At 36.0% G+C, this 21,000-nt stretch overlaps 1 long non-coding RNA gene across 1 annotated transcript in view; it reads left to right on the forward strand.

The window, feature by feature from the left end:
• The window catches only part of LOC115295915, a 36,438-nt gene extending 15,639 nt beyond the window's left edge, over positions 1-20,799 (forward strand). The window contains exons 2-3 of the long non-coding RNA XR_003910625.1: positions 19,925-20,022; positions 20,690-20,799. This is a non-coding gene — a long non-coding RNA (uncharacterized LOC115295915). The remainder of the gene's footprint in view (positions 1-19,924; positions 20,023-20,689) is intronic.
• Positions 20,800-21,000: the final 201 nt, after the last annotated feature.

Raw genomic sequence — 21,000 nt, forward strand, 5'->3', positions numbered from 1 at the left:
GTCAGTCTGTCAAGATCCAGGTGCTGGTTGTTGTGAGCCCTCCCCCATTCTCCATCATGGTCAGATTCCCAGGGGCTGATTCCCCTGCAGTCCTCATGGTGCAAGATCAGAGTAGGAGTTCCCACAAATCTACCCACAATGTTGGGGGAGACTGGATGACCCCTCTGGGTTCTCTTTTCCTTCTGAAGGAACTGGAGGCTCAGAGGAGACCTCTCTGCATGGTGCTATGCTGGCCTGGTGGTGGGACAGAGTGGTCAATGTGTAGCCTTTACTTTTACCCTTCTAATGCCATCTGTCTAGGTCTCTGTAATGCAGGGAGTATGTCTGCCTTACTCTCATGTTCTAGGATTCCCTTGGTAGTATCTTGTTCTTGAATAATTGTTAGTTATTCTTGTGAGAAAGAACCAAATCAGAAAACAAACTGTGCACTGTCTTGGTGATATCACTCCTCTATTCTTCTTTGTGAATTCAATATTGTAGTTTATTTACTAATTTTACTGTTTTTCTCTTTTCTTGGGCATTAATGTATATGTTTATTTTTAATATTTTCTTATTTTGTTTAGATTCTTTGTTCTGTTTGAACTTCTTGAATTGAAGTTATATTCAGTTTTATTTTTAAATTATGTTTTTAATTGGAGCAAAAAATAGTTCAGGCCACATATCTACAGTTGCACACATTCTGTACAATTTACTAAGTCATAGTTTTCATTTTTTTAAAACACATTTGTGATTTTACTTTTATTTTTATTTCTCCTAGATCGTAATTTAGGAAGGCGTTTATAACTCCAAAGTCTTTGAGTGTTTTTTTTTTATTTTTTAAGTTTATTTATTATGAGAGAGAGAGAGAGAGAGAAGGAGAGAGAGAGAGAGAGAGCCCGCAAGCCGGGGAGGGACAGACAGGGAGAAAGAGAATCCTGAGCAGGCTCCACACTGTCAGCATGGAGCCCAGCGTGGAGCTCAAACTCAAGAACTGTGAGATCATGCCCTGAGCAGAAACCAGGAGTCAGATACTTAACCAACTGAGCCATGCAGGTGCCCCCCAAGTGTTTGAATTTTTAATTAAACTTAAAAAAAAAAAACCTTTTGCACTGTGGTCTGACAATGTAGGTTCTGTAATTTCTGATTTGGATCACTTTTGAACATTTTCTTTGTGCAATATTTGTTGAATTTTTATGAAAAGTTATATTAATCTTAAAAATAGTATCTATGTATATATGTTTTTCTGTTCTTAGGATAGAAAGGTCAACATATAAATAGATTCAAATCTACTAATTATATATATTTATCTAATATATGTTTATCAGGGGCTAAGAAGGATGTGTTAAAGTCTCTCCAAAATGCTTTCCTTTTCACATTTCTAATATTTCTAACACCCTTGCTTTATATATATTGACATGATCTTACTCTGCTTGTAAAGTTGAATGACTGTCATTTTCCTTCTGATACGTATCTTTATAGATATGTAATGACCCTTGAGCCACCATTGATATCTTTTGCCCTTTGTGGAATTAGTATTTCCTGTTTTCTTTTATGAGTGCTTGATGCATAATTGCCCTTCCTTTATTTTCAACTTGTCCATATCAGTTTGTTTCAGAGTGTTTCTTATAAATAGCATGAAGTTCAGTTTTTTAAACTGGATTTGAAATTTTTTGCCTTCTATTAAGGAGTTTTCAAATTACTGTTATAACTAAAGTATTTACTCACATTTCTTTTATCTTGATTTTTGATTTTCTTCAATTTTTGGTAACATTGCTTATGTCATAAATTTTTAAGTCTCTAATATTTGGTTTTTAATTGTGTAAAGAATTATTTTGGATTTTTCAAAGCTATGCTTATTAATTTATATTTTTAATGATCAGGATTATAAAAGAAAAGGTAGATTTGATTAAATGAAGAATTTAGTTCAATTTCCTTTTCTGCTTTGTCTTTTCCTCACATCTGTTTCCCTTACCAAAATCTGCAAGTATCATTAAATTCATATTTTACTCAATATGTTTGCTCTTTGTTTTGTAATAATATTAGCAATTGTTCTTGAGATTACTTTTCTGTTGAACTGTTTTCATGTATATCATGACTTGCTTTGCTTGAGGTCTTCATTAGAACTCATCTCTTGGTCAGTAGGAGTATAACTACCATTTTTGAGAACCACACATGGATAGTTCATTTTCTGATCTCTTGCAATCCTAAGGGTACCTGTTTCCTTCATACCTGAATTTCAAATTATCTGGGAACATAATTCTTGCAATCTTTACCCTCACAATTTTTCCCTTAAGAGATGCTGCTGCATGGGATTACATAATTTTGTTTGTGGAAAATAAAGTCATATAAATAGCATGTAGTTCAATTTTATTAGAAGTCATTAATTCTTTTCCTTCCTGAATGCTTAAAATAAACTTTCTTAATTATTGAATTTAAAGTTTTTTCCCAGATCATAACTCAATGTGATTCTATTTCATTTTCCTGTTTAATAATTTTTTGCCTTGAATATTGTGAACACTTTTGATTTTTTTACTCAAGTCTTTAATTCTTTTATGTTAACATCTACTTCAGTAGTTTGGTTTATAACTCCTGGCACACCTCTTATAATCTTATCCTATTTTTTTCCTTTTATTATCCATATAACTTTCAGCTTCTATTTCATAGAGTAAATGTTTTCTTTCACCTTACAAAGGATGACAAAATCTTTCTAAAATGGGTAAAGTAACATTGGAAGGTATACTTTTTAATATAGGAGTTTAGAATTATGTTCCTTTTCCCTTCCTTCAGTTACACCATCTTCAATGTATTGTGGGCTTTGGGTTTTTTGTCTGTACTCCTTAAAGAGATAGACACTTAAACAGATCATCTTAGGGGAGCCTGTGTGGCTCAGTCAGTTAAGCATCCTACTTCAGCTCAGGTCATAACCTCACGGTTTGTGGGTTTGAGCCCCGAGTCAGACTCTGTGCTGACAGCTAGCTCAGAGCCTGGAGCCTGCTTCAGATTCTGTGTCTCTCTCTCTCTCCGACCCTCCCCTGCTCACGCTGTCTCTCTCTCTCTCAAAAATAAATACATTTTTAAAAAATTTAAAAAAACCCAGATCACCTTATTTTTCTTTGCAAGTGGTATGTCAGTAGATCTTAGTACTACCATTTTTCCATTGTTAGGCTAGTATGTCAGCTGTTAGCACAATTCTTACCGTATGACAATTCTATCAGCTTATGACACAGACTTCTTCCTAAACCACAGTTCCTGATTTTCTGCCCACCTGAAGTTGTAGTACATGAAAAACAGAAATTCCCAGTGTGTCAGGGTACCTGGGTGGCTGGCTGAATGTCCAATTCTTGATTTGGGTTCAGGTCATGATCCCAGGATTGTGGGATCGAGCCCTGAGTTGGGTTCTGTGCTGAGCATGGAGCTTGCTTAAGATTCTTTCTTTCAATCTGCCCCTATCTCCTGTTTGTGTGCATGTGTGCATTCTCTCTCTCTCTCAAATAAAAAAAATAAAAATAAGGAAATAAAATAAATTTCTCAGTGTGCCCTGCTTTCAGGGCTCTTCCTCTCTCTGCCCAGTTGTTTGACATCCCTGGAGATGCCTCCCAGATTCTGGCACAGGTTTGCCTGAGGGTCTTAGTCTCTTTGCATTGTATTTTCATATTTTTGTTTAATTTCAAATAAATTTGGGTGAGAAGTTAGCTAGGGAAACCTTCACCAGCGGCTCCTAGTCAACTTCTCTTTTAAAACAAAACCTTTTATACATCTTAGACAGATAATTCCAAGGCAGGGAGACTTGCTGTGGCCTTAATATCTTGAGTTCTGGAGGGCACTTTGGAATTTTGTATCTGTATTACTCAAGTAAGCAATCAATGATGAGAATGAATAATTCAAAGAATTGATCATCACACACGCTAGTTGTTTTTTTTTTCCTGCTCGATACTTTCTGCTGACCTACTTCCTTATAAAATAGCACAACAATTAGCTGGTCATCCAGATCTTACTGAAACTAACAAAGAGTGCCATCTGTCGATGTGCATGATACGCTCTCTAGTACCAGTCCTTGATTGCTCTGTGGAACTCAAAAGCATGTCACAGTTTTGTTGGGTTTTTAATCTTTGAAAATACCTCAGGGTCACTATAAGGAAAAATCATTTAAATCATTCCCATATTTCAGATGACCAACGTGTGGCAAAAAGCAAGGAAATTGTGCTATAATCAAAGTGAAGTCACTCTAAAAATCAGTAGTATAATTGAATCACATGATTTCCAGATAGATGGGTTTTTCTATTTGTTAGCATCTGAACAACCTTCTTTTATAATAGGTATATATAATGATTTGTAACGTATGTCACTGGCCAGTGCTGTCTGCTCTGGGAAGGTGGTTTTCTCTGCAAAACACACCTTTGCAAGTAGACCTTGAAGAGCATTGAGGAAGAAGGGGTTACTTGTCCAGCTTAATGTAACACCTCACATTTACTGCTTTAGGAGTAATCAAAAATATTGATTAAAGTTTTTCATTCAATAAGCTAGCAGGTATTTTAGTGATCTTAACATATGTTTAATTAGAGAATTATTAGTAGTTTGTATTCAGAGCACACTGGCTTGTCCAGAAAATTAGAAAGAGGGCTTAATGGAGGTCTGTCATCTTAGAGGAAAAAATATCCAAAAATCTGACGTTTCATTATATTTCTATATTTTTAGGTGTTTTTGTTTGTTTGTTTTAGTGATTAGTGCTTTGGAGAAATACATGAACCTTTAGTAGTTTGTGGCTTATAGTACTTAGGCTTCATTAACAAAAGTGTATTAAGGAATGGAAAGAGTCACAGGTGAAACAACTCACCTTTGTGTGTGTGTGTGCGTGCCCTTACTACATGTCAGGTTCTTTTCTACGTATGTTGAAAGTCATTCAATCTTCACTATCATTTATGAGGTAGTTACCATTATCATATTATTTTACAGATGAGGAAAATAACAATAAGAGATCCTTCCAAGACCTTACAGCATACTGTGCAGCCAAGTCCCACCCGAGCAGTCTCAGACCACTGCTCACCCTCTTTGTACCATGCCATTCTGCCTACAGACAGTGCACCCGCCCAGTTTCCAGCTCTGTTTTATACCAAGTTGATAAGTTTAGCCAATGCATCCTTGGTGGATGAAACAAGGCTCCGTTCATAAGGGAGAAATTAGCAAACCATATCCCAAAGGACAAATTTGAGAGAAACTAAGTGCTAAAAGGAATCTTCTTATGGAGTTTTAATTCAAAAGAAGTGTCTCTTTGAGACATCTTTCCACATTCTTTCATTTATTTTACTCCACTGGGATTTGCCCAGCCCCCAGCTTAACCTCTGCTTCCTTACTTAGTAGCCTCAAAAGTGGGAAACATTATGAAAAGAAGCACAAGTGTCAGAGCAGCCAGCTGGCAGAGGGAAATTCCAGTCATATTGTACATCCCCTTGTGAGCTTTTTATTTCAGTTGTTCTTTGGCACACACAAGTCAAAAGCTCAGCTGGCTGTCTGCTTCTTGACGGATGACAACTCTGCAATATCCCAAATGTCCAAACACAACTAACCAGATCTGATCTTTGTGCTCTTTGAGAAAGCTGTCATGAGTGAAAAAATTATAAGCCAGTGCTTGCGTCATGGGTTGTTGAGAAATAAAGTCACAGGAACAGGAAAGAACAGTATTCTGTGGCCTTGGGTCTCCAGTAGGCTCAAGGCCTGAGAAACAGGTCCCTAAACATAGCCTTATTGTATCATAACCATGCTCAGAACTGCACTGTGGCTCTGTGGGGCTTAGAGAATGAAGTCAAGGCACGTCACTTGGCATTTGAAGTGCTCCATGTTCTGGCTACAGCCTTCTATCCAGTCCTGTGCCTTGGACATGCCAGGCTGCTATTCCAAAGCTACACACAGCCATGCCATTGTCTGCACATGACATGCATTGTGATTGGCCAATGTTTATGCTTTAATAGATACTAAATCTTTTAAATATCACCCTTCCACATGTATTTCATGTACCGTACTTTAAAGAATAAAATCTTATTAATTTCTTGCGCTAGACTGTTACTTCTTAAGATTATAGAGTATTTCTTACTCCATTTTATATTTGCCACAATACCTAGTACTTTCTGGTTCCATAGCATGTGCTAAATAAATTTTTCATATGAATAAAGGAATAAAATATTCTAGGAGAATATACTTCTGTATTTCTTCTCTTGTCCTGAGAAGGGAAAAGAGTTGTGATGGGCTAGCCTGAGAAGGAAGCATGTGTGTATCTCCTGATTGTGTTGGCACGGAATTTCGCAAAGCCTGTGGAAATGCAGAGGGAGAAATTGTGAGACTGTATGGTGTTTCTTAGTGGACAGGGAGCAGAAAGAATCTTTTCAGAAACTCAGATAGTTTCTATGGAAAAGGAAAAAGTTAGGCCAGTATAATGGATGCAAGGAAAGAAATAGATAGGATTCTGATGACTGAGAAATATCCAAGAGTTTCACTCACCAAGGACACCCTGGGCACCATAGCTGTCACTTCTCATGACAGCAAACACCATTGCCCAAGTGCCAAGAAATGAAGGCAACTAATAACTATTCAGTATCTCCTAATGCATATTAGAAGTATTTTAAAAAGTCAATCTCAGAGTGTAGTGCTAGGCTACCTGGATTCAAATTTTGCTTCTGCCATTTACTAGCTATGCTATCTTGTGGTTTCATTTCCTCATTAGTTAAATTGGAATAATAATAGTATCTATCTCCTAGGATGGCGAAGAGAGTTTAAAAATAAAAGAGTAGTGGGGCACCTGGGAGGCTCAGTCAGTTGAACGTCAGACTCTTGAGTTTGGCTCCATCGTGATCCCAGGACATGGGATCCAACCCCACATCGGGTTCCATGCTGAGCTTGGAGCCTGCTTAGGATTCTCTAAATTTATGCTATCAATAAACAAACAAAATACTATAAAGTACTGAAAATACATTCTAGGGCATAGAAAATAACATATAAGCATTTATTAAATTGAAATGTCATCATATTATTTTCCAAGGAACATTGTTTTATGTGGTAGTTCATTGTAATTTTATAAGCACTGGAATGTTCTTAGTAACACTATCATAGTAGCCCCCAAATGATAACTACTCAAATGCCCCCCATATTAGAATAGAAAGGTAAGTTGTAGTATATCCACACACCAGCATGCTTATACAGCAGTGGAAACAAAAGACCTACTGTTACTTGCCATGGTATGAATGAATCTCATAAACTTTATATTAAATGAAAAAAAGCCAGACACACAAAAGAATCCATTCTGTATGAGTGCATTTATATAAAGTAGAAAAATTAGCAAAGCTAATCTGTGCTGTTCAAAGTTAGCATAATCAATATCCTCTTGTACAGGGGGGCTTCTGGGGTGTTAGTAATGTTCTGTTTCTTAATGCTGGGGTGCTGGTTATACAGGTATGTTTATTTTATGGAAATTCATGAAGCAATCTGTTTATAATATATGTGCCTTTTGTATGAATACTGCACTTCAATAAAAAGCTTCTAAAATGAAACTTGGTTGTGATAGTGAAATAAAAGTAGACCCTACTGTAACAATGAATTAGTAAATGATCGTAGATTAATATAATATAATAACTAGGCAGGTAATGAGTAAAATCTTTGGAGTATGCAGGTGGAGACCTGCTAGTGGTGAGAACCAACCAAAGGATTTGCAAGGCTTGGCTGCTGAATTGTAACAAAATCTATAGTTGACCCTATCTATAGGTGAATTTTCTTTTAGTCTTTTGTGGCCATCCTAAATTTTATCAAATTTTACTTACTTTGAATATTTTAATTTCACTTAAGTTGTAGTGGTAAAACAGTACTAGAAAAGGTGTCATCCTGTCACAGCTTTCTTCTACTTTATTCCATTATCCCCACTCTGCACTTTCATACCCTGTCTCCCCAGTGCTCACAGTTAAATCTTTCTCCTCTCCTGAAATTGCCTTCCCTGACTGATCTTGCTGTCTTGGGACCCTTTTTGCACAGCAATCCCTGTATCCAGTCAATAGCTTTTCTACATTCTTATAATTACTATTGCCTTCAACAGAAAAAGAAATACAACTATGGAGTTATTACTTATTAACACAAAAGCAACTGAGTAAATTTCATGTATCCTCATTGTTTATTTTATAATGAGCAAGTTAATAGGTAATCTCTTTCTTTTAAAAATACTATTTATATCAGTGCAAATAACCTAGATAACCAGAAAATATTGAATTATTTGGTGGGTTATTCTAGTAATTAGTTTACTAATATGTTCGAGAAAGTATGTCTATTTAAGAATGACTTCAAGGATTCCGAAGTGTCGTGTGATGAGATAAAAGGGTGGCAAGAAGTGTTTGCTACTTTTGTATAGAAATTGGACTTCATGGAGGAATTGCTAATTCAGAAGAGGCTTATATGGAGGAAAGCAGTTGGGTAATGGAAGGATATCGAGACAGAGGACCCCTGGTTTGTGAGCTGCCTGTTCCTTTAGGGACCAAATAGAGGAGTAATTAAAATCTGGTTGGCTCTTGATAAGTGTTTTTGATGGAATGAATGAAGGGTGGGCTCATCTAAAACAAAGTCTTTGAATCGGTTGGTGAAGATCTTATATTCTAATCTGTTGTGTATGGATCTTTGATTGAGTCATCAGGAAGTTAAACCCAGAACCCACTATTTTCTCGATCCTAGATTTTCAGTCAAGAATATGCTCAATATTTTACAAGACTCATAAGATCCTTATGACATGTAATAATATGCTCTTGTTGATAGATGTGAATACATCTAGGTTAAAATTCATATAAACTGAGCTTAAACCAATTTTATAGTTTCAATACATTTTAATTATGACACAAATTTTAAGTATAATGAGAACAAAACAGTTCATCACATTTTAAGGAATTCTCTTTCAAGAGATTATATATGTGATTTTAGAGATATTTTAGTTCTTTCAGATAATGGCATTTACAAAAAATTTAAAAGACATGTTAGAATACTAAAAAATTGACAATCCATGAATATTCAGTTTATCTTGCCAGTAGAGAAGACAACTCTTTATTATGTTACATTATTATTATATTATTGATTTATACTTCATATGTTTAAGCACTCTTTAATTCTTTTTACTACTGTTGGCAGGTATCATAAATTCTATTTTACAGATGAGAAAACTGAGATTCACTAAGTAACTTGACTAGGTCATCATATATAAGTGAGAGAAGCAGGATTTAAAATAAGTCTTTCTGGTTTCAAAATCTGCTTGGTCTCTACTGTCTGATCCTGTCTCTAGAGATAGTCAGATGAATGAACACACACACACACACACACACACACACACACACACACACACACAGAAATTTCTTTCCCTGTGTCTTTATCTAAAACTATGTATTAGCATAAAAAAAGCATACAGGTGCTATCATAATTATATAGGCAATCAAAAAATGCACAAAAGCATATTCTGAATTGGATAGAACATAGTTTATTCTTATAATCATTTCCTGAATGTAGTCACTCCACTGACTCAGGTTGTAATTGAAGCACAATGGAAGTTTAGAAATGTTAATGGTTGATGGTTCCTCTCACTTAACCTCTTCCTTTCTAGATGTCACTGGGTGCTAGAAATCAGTTCATTCCGAAGGATCCTGTTGGCTCCATGCTCCAGTTTCTTTGACACTGTATTTCTTCCTATGATGACAGTAGGGGGGCATCTTATGCGACCCCCTTTTGCACTGACATGTCAATGGAATTTAACAGAACAACTTCTCTCAGGCTTCTTCAAATGCTATCTCTCTGTTTCAAACTGTTACCAAGTATGTCACTACTAAATCGAAATTTCTGGGGAAAGAGATAAACCATATGTTGCTTTTCCCTTCAGCATATTTTAACCATATGGTACTAGAAATGGGAATGCAACAGTGCTAGTAATTTAGACTCCCCGTGCTCCTAACACTACCCCATTCCTTAGCTAATTAAAAAAAAATCCTTACTACTGGCCTGGAAAAAGTTGTCTCTGCCAACTAATAAGGAGCAGGACTAGGAGAGAAAATGTAACTGAGAGGTGCATTTCCAATGAAGTAGGCCTGGGCATGGGGACACGTTGGCTCAAGGTGGTAGATCACAGAACACATTCTGAACTCCTGTGAAAATGTTCTTTGACTTAATTCTGGCGTGGAACAAAGAGCTCCCAGGTTGTCACTGATACAGTACTCATTGTTAGCATAAGGGCTAAGCCTATAGTATTATATTTTATTTGATTTACATTTACTGAATACTTAAGGAGTGACACTTGTTATTCTGGGTAACACTACAAAGTTTTCAAAAGTGGAAGAATGACAACAAATATCTTTGACATAAAACTAGTAAGGTTTTAAGGTTTTTTAAAAAAGTGTATATGAAATAAAAGTTTGTTAGATACTAGAAAAATTAGGAAATTAATCACATAGAGATGTCATGTCCACTGGTCAAATACAGCTATTTGTTAACATAAAAAAAGATCAGATTTGATATGAATTGATTTCATGTAAACTAAAAAGCACAACTCAGAGCATTTGGAAATTCTATATTCCAGCCTGCTTTGCTTTTCATTGTGTTCATGAAAAGATAAATAACGTTTGAGGATAAATAACGTTTTAATTTTTAATTTTAATGTGGTCATGTTTATCAATCTTTTCTTTTTTACTGTTTATTTATTTTGAGAAAGAGAGAGGGAGAGAGAGAAATTGATTGGTTGGGGAGGGGGAGGGGGTAGGCAGAGATGGAAAGAGAGAAATCCCAAGCAGGCTCTACCCTATTAGCACAGAGCCCAATGTGCACTCAGTCTCAGCAACCCTGAGGTTATGACCTGAGCAGAAATCAAGAGTTAGATGCTTTACCAATTGAGCCACCCAGGTGCCCCATCAAACTTTTCTTTTAAGGATTTGGTTCACTATGTGTCATTTAATAAATTCTCCTCTATTTCATACTCATAAGGATTTTTTACATGTTTTTCTTCTAAAAATTTTAGTTTTCACTTTTAGGTATTTATTAAACATGAAATTTATTTTTATATATGGTAGGAGTAGATACCTAGTTTTTCTCTGATAAGGACAACCAAACATCCTTGTACCATTTATTGGATAATTCATTGTTACTTTTTTGTAATGACACTTATGTTCACATTACTTCTTGATATGTGTCTGGGTCTATTTCTGATCCTTGTATTCTGGACTCTGTCAATTTGCCTGTTCCTGGTCTGCACATTTAACCACATTAAATATAGAAAGTTCTATCTCATAGGACAAGCCTCTGTTTAATTCTCATCTTCAGAATTGTTCTAGCTATTCCTGGCTCTTTAATTTTCTAAATAAATTTTAGAACTATGTCAAACTCCTTAAAAATGTCTAGAGCTTTGGCTATAATCACATTGAACTTATGGATGAATTTGGGGGAAATTCAAACTTCATACACTTGAGTCTCCTCATCCATATTTGTTAGGTGGAACCCTAACATCTACAGGTTTTGATGCTATTTTGAATGGAATCTTGTTTTCTTTTTTAAATTTTTAGTGGTTATTGTAATGGTATTCAACTGCAATTTATTTTGAATGCCTATCTCACAACCAGCAAACTTTCTTGACTTGCTGGTATTTTAAATAATTTGTACATTTCTATGGACTTTCCATGCAATTAGGTCATCTGCAAATAAACATAGTCATGTCTTTCTAATACTTATATCATTTACTTCTTTTAATTATCACAGTGACTAGAACTTCCAATAAAACTTTAAAATGGTGGTAGTAGTCACCTTTACCTTGTTTGTGGTTTAAAACAATTGCTCTAAAGTTTCACAGTTAAGGATAATAACTTGCTTTAGCTTTTTCACAGATACTCTTTATCAAGGTAAGGCAATAGTCTTGTCTTCTAAGTTTACTAAAATATTTTATTATAAATGTAATTTTAAACATTTTATTTATATTTTTGTCATTTATTTAGGTGATTGTATAATCATTCTCTTTACTTAGTATATATGTAATAGATTTTCTGATATTGCATCAGAAAAGATCAGGGATAAACTTTTCTTTTCCTGGAATATATTTTTTTAATAGGTTAATTACACTTGTTTGTATTTTATTGAGTATTTTTGCATCTATAAGTGAGATTTTTTTCCTTGGGTTTTTTCCTTGGAGTTAAGGTTACCTTGAAAGCCATTTGGGCCTTTGGTGCTTTATGGACTCTAACTATTAATAATCTAATTTCTGTAAACTTCATTGCCTTATTGTGGTTTTCCATTTCATCTTGAGTTTTTAAGTGATTTATATTTTTCTAAATGTTACCTGTTTTATTAAAGTTGTAAATTTTATTTGCTAAAGTTTTTTCCTATCTGTTGTTAGTCGTCTTTTAAATTTTCTCATGTTGTTTTTTATATCATCTCTCATTCTTTGGTTCTTGAATAGTAGATTATAGCTTGTTTTCTTCATCCATGCTATTGTTTCTCAGCTTTCCATTTATTAATTTCCCCTTTATTATTACTCCTTTGTTCTATTTTCTTTAGGATGACTTTACTGTTCATTATTGTTTTTTAAGTTGAATACTTGGTGCATATTTAAAAATTCTTTATTTTGTTTTCAGTATATCCACTTAAGTCCACAAACATGCTATAATGTACTTTAGCATTGTCACATACATTTTTATATGTACTATATAGTAAAACCACTCTAAAATATTTTGAAATTTCCATTGCTGTTTCCTCTTTGCTTCAAAGATTATGCAGGAATTTTTAGTTTCTATTCACATATAAATGTTTCACTATATTTTACTGGTAATTTATAATTTAATTATCTGAAAATATATATAATTTCTTTACAGCTTATTGAAGCTTGCTTGTGGACAGTATAACTACTTGTATATTGAAGTCTTTTTTTTTCTATTTTCTAGGCATACACCTGTAGAATACATACATAAAACAAACTTTTTAATATTATGTATATGAGACCAATATTATTCAAATCTTTTATATATTTACTATTTTTTGTTTCTAATAAAAATGTGTTAAACTCTTATACTGTGATTGTGACTTTGTATGTCTTGTTAGTCTTTTTTTGTTTTGTTTTCCTTTTGATTTCAGCATAGTTATCATACAGTGTTATATTCGTTTCAGGTGTACAATATAGTGATTTAGCCATTCTACACATTACTTGGTGTTCATCATGATAAGTGTGCTCTTAATCTCCTTCACCTACTTCACCCATTCCCTCACCCACTTCCCCTCTGGTAACCACCGGTTTGTTTTCTATAGGTAAGACTCTGTTTCTAGGTGTGTCTCTTTTTTCATTTACTCTTTTGTTTTGTTTCTTAAGTTCCACATATGAGTGAAATCCTATGATATTTGTGTTTTTCTGACTGACTTATCTCACTTAGCATTATACTCTCTAGCTCCATCAATGTCATTGCAAATGGCAAGATTTCATTCTTTTTTATCCTTGAATAATATTCCATTGCATATATATACCACACCTTCCTTATCTTCAGTTGATGGACACTTGAGCTGTTTCCATGATTTGGCCATTGTAAAAAATGCTGCTATATGCATCAGGGTGCATGTATTCCTTTGAATTAGTAGTTTTGCCTTCTGTGTGTAAATGCCTAGTAGTGCAATTGCTGCATCATAGGTAGATCTATTTTTAACATTTTGAAGAACCTCTATACTGTTTCCAGAGTGGCTACATCTGTTTGCATCCCCACCAACAATGCAAGAGCGTTTCCCTTTCTCCACATCCTTCTCAGGACTTGTTTCTTATGTTGTTGATTTTAGCCATTCTGACAGGTGTGAGGTGATATCTCATTATGGTTTTGATTTGTATTTCCCTGACGTTGAGTGTTGTTGATGATGAGTTTCTTTTCATGTGTCTATTGGCAATCTGAATGTCTTTTGTATTCTGTATTATCTTCCTGATGGATTATTCCCTTTATGATTATATAGTGTCTTTTTTTCATTTCTTGTCAAAGTCTTTGTTATAAAGTATAAATTGTCTTATATAAGTATTGCTACCCTGGCTTTCTTTTCACTTCAATTTGCATAATAAATTCTTTTCTCTCCCTTCACTTTCAATCTGTGTCTTTAAGTATGAAATTAGTCTCTTGTAGGCAGCAGATAGATGGGTCTTGTCTTTGTATCCATTTCATTAACCCTCTCTTTTGATTGGCATTTAAATTTCCGTTTACATTCAAATTAACTATTGATAGGTATATAATTATTGCCATTTGTTATTTATTTATGATTGTTTTTATAGTTCTTCTCTGTACCTTTCTTTTCTTTCTCCCTTCTCTTATGGTTTGCTACTTTCCTTAGTGATATACTTGGATTCTTTTCTCTCTGTTTTTGCATATCTATTACTGTTTTTTTTATTTGAGGTTCCCATTAGGTTTGAATATAACATCTTATGCACATAGCAGTCTATATTAAGTTGATGGTAGCATTAATTTGAACCAATTATTTACTCCTCTCCCCCCTCCCTCACATTTTAAATGTATGGCATCATACTTTACATCCTTTTATTATGAATACCTTGCCTGATTTTTATATTGATTGTTTATTTTTACTGCTTTTATGCTTCCTACTTTTCTTACTCCCACTTTTGGCTTTTCTTTCCACTCAAAGAGTCCCCTTCAACATTTTTTGTGAGACTGGTTTAATGGTGATGAATTTCTTTAACTTTTGGTTGTCTGGGAAACTCTTTATATCTTCTTCTATTCTGAATGAGAGCCTTACTGGATAGAGTATTCTTGGCTGCATATTTCAGCATTTGAATACATCATGCCTCCCCCTTCTGGACTGCAAACTTTCTGCTGAAAAATCAGCTAATTGCCTTATGGGGTTTCCCTTGTATGTGACTGTTTTCTCTTGCTGCTTTTAACATTCTCTCCTTATTACTACTTTTTTCCATTTGAATTACTCTGTGTCTTGGGGTTCACCTCCTTAGATTGATTTTGTTGGGGGATCCCTGTGCATCCTTGATCTGGATTTCTGTCTCCTTTACCACATGGGAATTTTTCAGCTATTAGTCCTTGAAATACTTTTTCTGTCTCCTTTTCTCTGTCTTCCTCTGGGATTCCTATGGTGTGAATGTTATTATGTTTGATGGTGTTGTTGAGTTGCCTAAATCTAATTTATTTTTTTATTATTATTTTTTTCTCTTTCTCTTTCTCTTGACTACTTCCATGACTCTGTCCTCTGGGTAACTGATCCATTCTTCTGTCTCCTGTAGTCTGCTATTTATTCCATTCGGTTAATTTTTTAAAAAATATTTTTATGTTTATTTATTTGAGAGAGAGAGAGAAAGAGAGAGAGCTGGAGACTGAAAGTGCATGAGTTGGGGAGGGTCAGAGAGAGAGAAGGAGACACAGAATCCAAAGTAGGCTCTAAGCTCTGAGCTGTCAGCACAGAGCCTTACATGGGGCTCAGACTCATGAACCATGAGATCATGATCTGAACTGAATGAAGTCGGATGCTTAACTGACTGAGTCGCCCAGGTGCCCCTCCATCAGTTTATTTTTAATATCACTTATTGAGTTCTTCATATCTGATTGTTTTCTTTTTAATGTTTTCTGTCTCATTATTAAGGGTCTCACTGAAGTCCTCCACTTTTTTCTCAAGTCCAGTGAGTATTTTTATGATCATTACTTTAAATTCTGTATCAGGCATATTATTTATTTCTGTTTTATTTAGATCTCTTGCTAGGATTTTTTTCCTATTCTTTCATTTGGGACATATTCCCATGTGCCCTCATTTTGTCTGTCTTTTATGTTTCTTTGTGTTAGGAAAGTCTGCTACATCACTTGCTTTTGAAAGTAGTGGCCTTATGAAAAAGAGATCCTATAGTGCATTGCAGTGTCCCCTATTCACCAGACCTGACACTTCAGGGCTGTCTCCTTTGTGTGTTGTGTGCACCTTTTGGCATTAGTGCATTCATCTGCAGTGGCTCTTTGCCCGTTGTGGGTGGTGTTTGGTCCCTGTGTTGTCAGTGGGCCAGGCTGGGGCTGCCTTGTGCTTGTGTTGAGTCAGAACAGGCATTTACCAGAGATGCAGTAGCACCGAAATGCAGGGCACTTTCTCTGTCCTGTGCCCTGAGAAGCATTTTTGGTGGGCAGGTCCTATGGTCAGAACAGATGTTTGCTCCCAGCATGCTGCTGGGGCTGCGGTTGGACTGGTGTGTGTGGTTATCATCTCCTCTCCCCAGAGCAGGAGTCACTTTGGAGTGGTACTGATACCTGTTGGGGCTGCTTGCACACTGTCAGGTTTGTGGCACTGGTTTGGATGGGCTCCTGCCAAGGGCATACTGGAGGGGGAGGTCTGCAGGAGAACATCGAGGTGGGACGCAGGGTGTTAGCAAGTTAGTTTGAGTGTTGGCACTGTGCTGGTTCCTGCAAGTATCCTAGTGTTGAGGGCAGGGGTTGGGGAAGAGAAGTAATGTCTGCCAGCTTCTTTGTTTCTAGAGGTTTCCCCACTATCCCTGCCCCTCCAGCACATGTTCTGAGATTAATAAATAAATATCCTTCCTGCACTGGCCAGGTGTTTTCAAAGTGCTAAGCAGGGCTGTTTGTTGTGCTCTGTCTTTAAGAAGTTTCCTTATGCCCTCCAGGCTCTCCCAGAATCAAGCTCACTGATTTTTCAAGTTCCATGTGTCAAGCCCCATTATCTGTAAGAACTCACAAATGATGCCCCTCTGGTTTTCAAAGCCAAATGTTATGGGGATTCATTTTCCCCGTGTGGGTTCCCCATGGCTGGGGTGCCTCGTGTGAGGTCTGTTTCTTTCCCCTCTCAGGATCCACAGAGTTCTTCCCTCCTGAAGAGAGTCCCTGTGGGTCTCCTTAGCTCGTGACAGTGTCTTGGCCATTCCTACCCTCTTTGATGTGGCCTCTTCCCTAAATTTAGCTGTGAGGAGTTTGTTCTGCCAGTCTTCAGGTCATTTCTGGGTTATTTACACTGATGTGGGTGCTTTGTAGTTGTACCCATGGTATTCCACCATCTTTTTTAATTGTCTCCTTATTTTAATTGTCACCTTATTTTTAATTGTCTCATTATTTTTGATAATTCTTCGTGATTTAGCACATAATTAGAGAATCAGAACACTGTAAATAATGTTGAAAGAGGGATTTAGTATAGGTGTTTGACCATATATAGTTGTGGACTCTGGTTAAACTATCTATGTTCCCTCTTGTCTGATGCTGAACTTGAGGACAGCAGGAAAACAGGTGAGAAGGAAAATGGACATGAAGTTGTAAGAGCAAGAAAACAGAACTAGTAGGGACAAGCTGGAAACTTGGTGGACAAACTGGAACCTGTGTTTGTATTTCACTGTCTTCAAGCCTTGACCTTTGATGATGCAGGTGACCTATAGAAGAAGCTAATGCCCTTTTGCTACAGAACTGTGTATAAGGATGCAGAAGTTGAAGAAGCTTCAGGACAAGACCCAGCAGGAGTCAGAGGAGCTCTTGGCACAGGGGCTTCTTCAGGCACTGCAACAGCGGAGCTGCAGAGCACAAAATAGCTATTACTTAACTTCCGCCTTCCAAATGTATACAAATTTCTGTTGAGGCCAACCTAATCTGGAAATATACAGGGAAGGGAATTCTGGGAAGCCTAGTTCCAATGTAGCTGGATTGACAAGTGCAAGGCCATCACAGATTCTTTTTATTATTACTTTCTTTCTTTATTCCTTTAAATGCTTTTAGCTGGTAACTCTTTCATCTGATAGCACTATTCTTAGGCTGCTTTCTTTTGTCTTTGGTTTAGCTTAATAGAAATTTCCCATCTCTTTGTATATAACTGTCTGTTTGTAACAGCCATAAAAATGCATGACTCAGATCTCCTGATCAGAAAGCATAAGTGACCAGTTTCCCAGCTTTTGCTATTCTGGATTCAAGTCCATGTTCATGATGAGGCCATGCCTTCCTCAGTGAAAGGCTGAGCATATTGAGAGAACTAATACAGGTCCATTTCTGGGACATGTAGACTCATCAACCAGGTGACTTTGATTCAAGGGCTCTAGATCAGAGTGTCAAAAAATTTATTGGAACTGCACTGCAGTACAAGACCTTCCAATCCCATCCTTGCTTCCCCCTGACCTTCATACGGTTCAGACCTACATCTGTCAGAAGGCTCTCATTCCTTTCCCACCTTCCCCTTTTGTCCTCACAAGAATTTTCTCCAGTCAATTTCCTACACATTTAATCCTGTCTTAGCTTCTTGGAAAACTTGAACTAATGCACTGTGTATGTTTGTGCTTATAAAGTGTGTGTTTAAAAAAATTTTTTTTAACATTTATTCATTTTTTAGAGACAGAGAGAGACCACACGAATGGGGGAGGGGCAGATAGAGGGAGACACAGAATCTGAAGCAGGCTTCTGGCTCTGAGCTGTCAGCACAGAACCTCATGTGGGGCTTGATCTCACGGACCATGAGATCATGATCTGAGCCAAAGTCAGATGCTTAACTGACTGAGCCATCCAGGTGCCCCATACAATATGTTTTTTAAAAGCATATCATTTTTAATCTAATCCAACAACTCTCTTAGTAGGTAGATTCATCTACTTACCTTTATTGTGATTTATAACATATTTAGTCCTACTGTTGCATTGTTTTCTGTTTCCCAACCTTTTTTACTTTATCTTTAATTTTCGCTTTTCATGGTTTCAATTTGACTGCTGGTCAGAAAAAGCTTGGACTGTTGGAATAACAAAGCCTAAACTTTTGGTGGTTTCAAGCCAAGGTTATTTCTCATTCATTCTACATGATCATTTTGGGTTGACTTATTTAGTCATTTCAGAAACCTAAACTGATGCAGGCTGCATCTCAACTCACGCTTCCTAAGAGAAGCAGAGAAAAGAGAATATGCTAAACACCTACTTGGCTCATAAGCTGCCATCTACACAAGCCCCTCCCACCCCTATGCCCTTGACCAAAAGAAGTCACATAGACATACCCGCATTCAAATGGGCAGGGAAATGCAGTGCTATCATGTGTCTAGATAGAACAGAATGTGTGTTTTCCAATGACTCTATAATTTTATCCCCCTCCACTGGGGTAGAAGCTATAAAATATATTTTTATTATTTTAATGATTATTCTTAAATATGTTTTTAACATACCTATTTAATTATACTTATTTTCTTAACAAGTTCTAAACTGTATGTATATTTTAATCTTCTACCCAAATTTTACTGAGTTACTGTGATGGAGCCATTATAAGATGAAGTAAGTTTAAGTTATATTCATCATGGGATACTTCACATTTTGAACCTTAAATTTTGAGTCGAATTATTAAAGTAAAGAAGACCTTGGGGTGCCTGGGTGGCTCAGTCAGTTAAGCCTCCGACTTCGGCTCAGGTCATGATCTCACATTCATGGGTTCGAGCCCCGCGTCGGGCTCTGTGCTGACAGCTAGCTCAGAACCTGGAGCCTGTTTCTGGTTCTGTGTCTCCCTCTCTCTCTGACCCTCCTCCTCTCATGCTCTGTCTCTCTCTGTATCAAAAATAAATAAAACATTAAAAAAATTTTTTTTAATTAAAAAAAATAAAGACCTTTAAATTCATCAGAAAGGAATTATTTTCACAGAACACCATAAAAATTAATTTCAATAGAGAATCTTATTTCTGCATTTGAAAATGACAAAAAAATATAATCAATTATTTAGTAGAGCTGTACGTTTTTCATCAAGGCAAAGTGGCAGAGACAAGTATACGGACAAAGAGTAAACCAACTCATGTATTATGCTACCAGTATTTATGAATTGTTTTTCAGTTTATCCTAAATATCTAATTTTAGACCCCTAGTGATTAATGTCCACTACTAATTTATTGCCTAATGGCTAAGGAAACAAAAGAAGTGATAACCCATTTTTCTTTAGATTGGATTTGATTGCCTTACAGAATCGTTTTTGTTCTCTTCTTGGTTTCCAGATGAATCTTGAAAGTCATATGTGGAAGAAGCACAAGATAGAAAGGAGGCTGAGTTTCTGGGTCACTGTCACACTAGAAATGTTTACATGCACTGTTGGGTGAGTGAGAAATAAACTTGTGTTGCACCAGTGAGTTTTGGTGGTTTATCTGTTACTTACTATAACTAGTGTTATCTAAACCAGTACAATGCTGGAGGGATCTCACACCTATTCTTCCAGCCAAATATGTGTGTGTGTGTGTGTGTGTGTGTGTGTGTGTGTGTGTGTGTGATTTTAGCTTATTGATATATGATTTTCTATTACTATAATTCATGTATATCAGAGGAGAGCAGAAAAAATTACCTTATAGTCATGAAAGTTATTGCCATATAACCACCTTATGAGTTTTTATAACTGAAAACAAGCTGTACATAGGTAATGGAGTTCTATTTCTTTTTTACTGAAGCAGATTAAATATACATTTTATTTATTTGGGTGGGGTATCTCTGTGATTTGTTTCTATTGAATGGATGCTTACTTAATTACTTTAAACTTAGTCTCAACTAAGTCTCAATTGAAATGAGATTTGAGTAGTCTGTAGGATTTTGAAAACTATCATTGGGATGGATATGATGCAGATATATTGCATCTTAGATAACCAAGAAAAGGGCTTGCCTAGTGAAGCTTGAGAAAGACTATTTTAGAACCAATTAAATAAAGTTTTGACAATTAGGTAAATAATTTGGATTACACTCTTTTGTAATTACTTATCTCTTTCTTCTAACAGATCATTATTGAGCCATTGCCATGTATAAACCACCATGCTGGGCTCTATAGGCAATGAAAAAAGAATATTAGAGACTACCTCACAGTCTCCACCCTCCAGGATCTTAAATTTTTGAGGTAAGATCTATTCAAATACATCATATGGAATAATATATGATAAATTATGATATATGATATATATGATAAATATATGATGCTAAGAGTTATAGGGCAACAAGTGATGCAGGGACTTAATCCCGAGAAGGGAAACAGAATCCCACCACTGAGGCAATTAGAGGAGCACATAGTCTGAGGTGAGGCTCAAACTCACCA

This window comes from Suricata suricatta, chromosome 7 (assembly GCF_006229205.1).
Source record: "Suricata suricatta isolate VVHF042 chromosome 7, meerkat_22Aug2017_6uvM2_HiC, whole genome shotgun sequence".
NCBI classification, from domain to species: Eukaryota; Metazoa; Chordata; class Mammalia; order Carnivora; family Herpestidae; genus Suricata; species Suricata suricatta.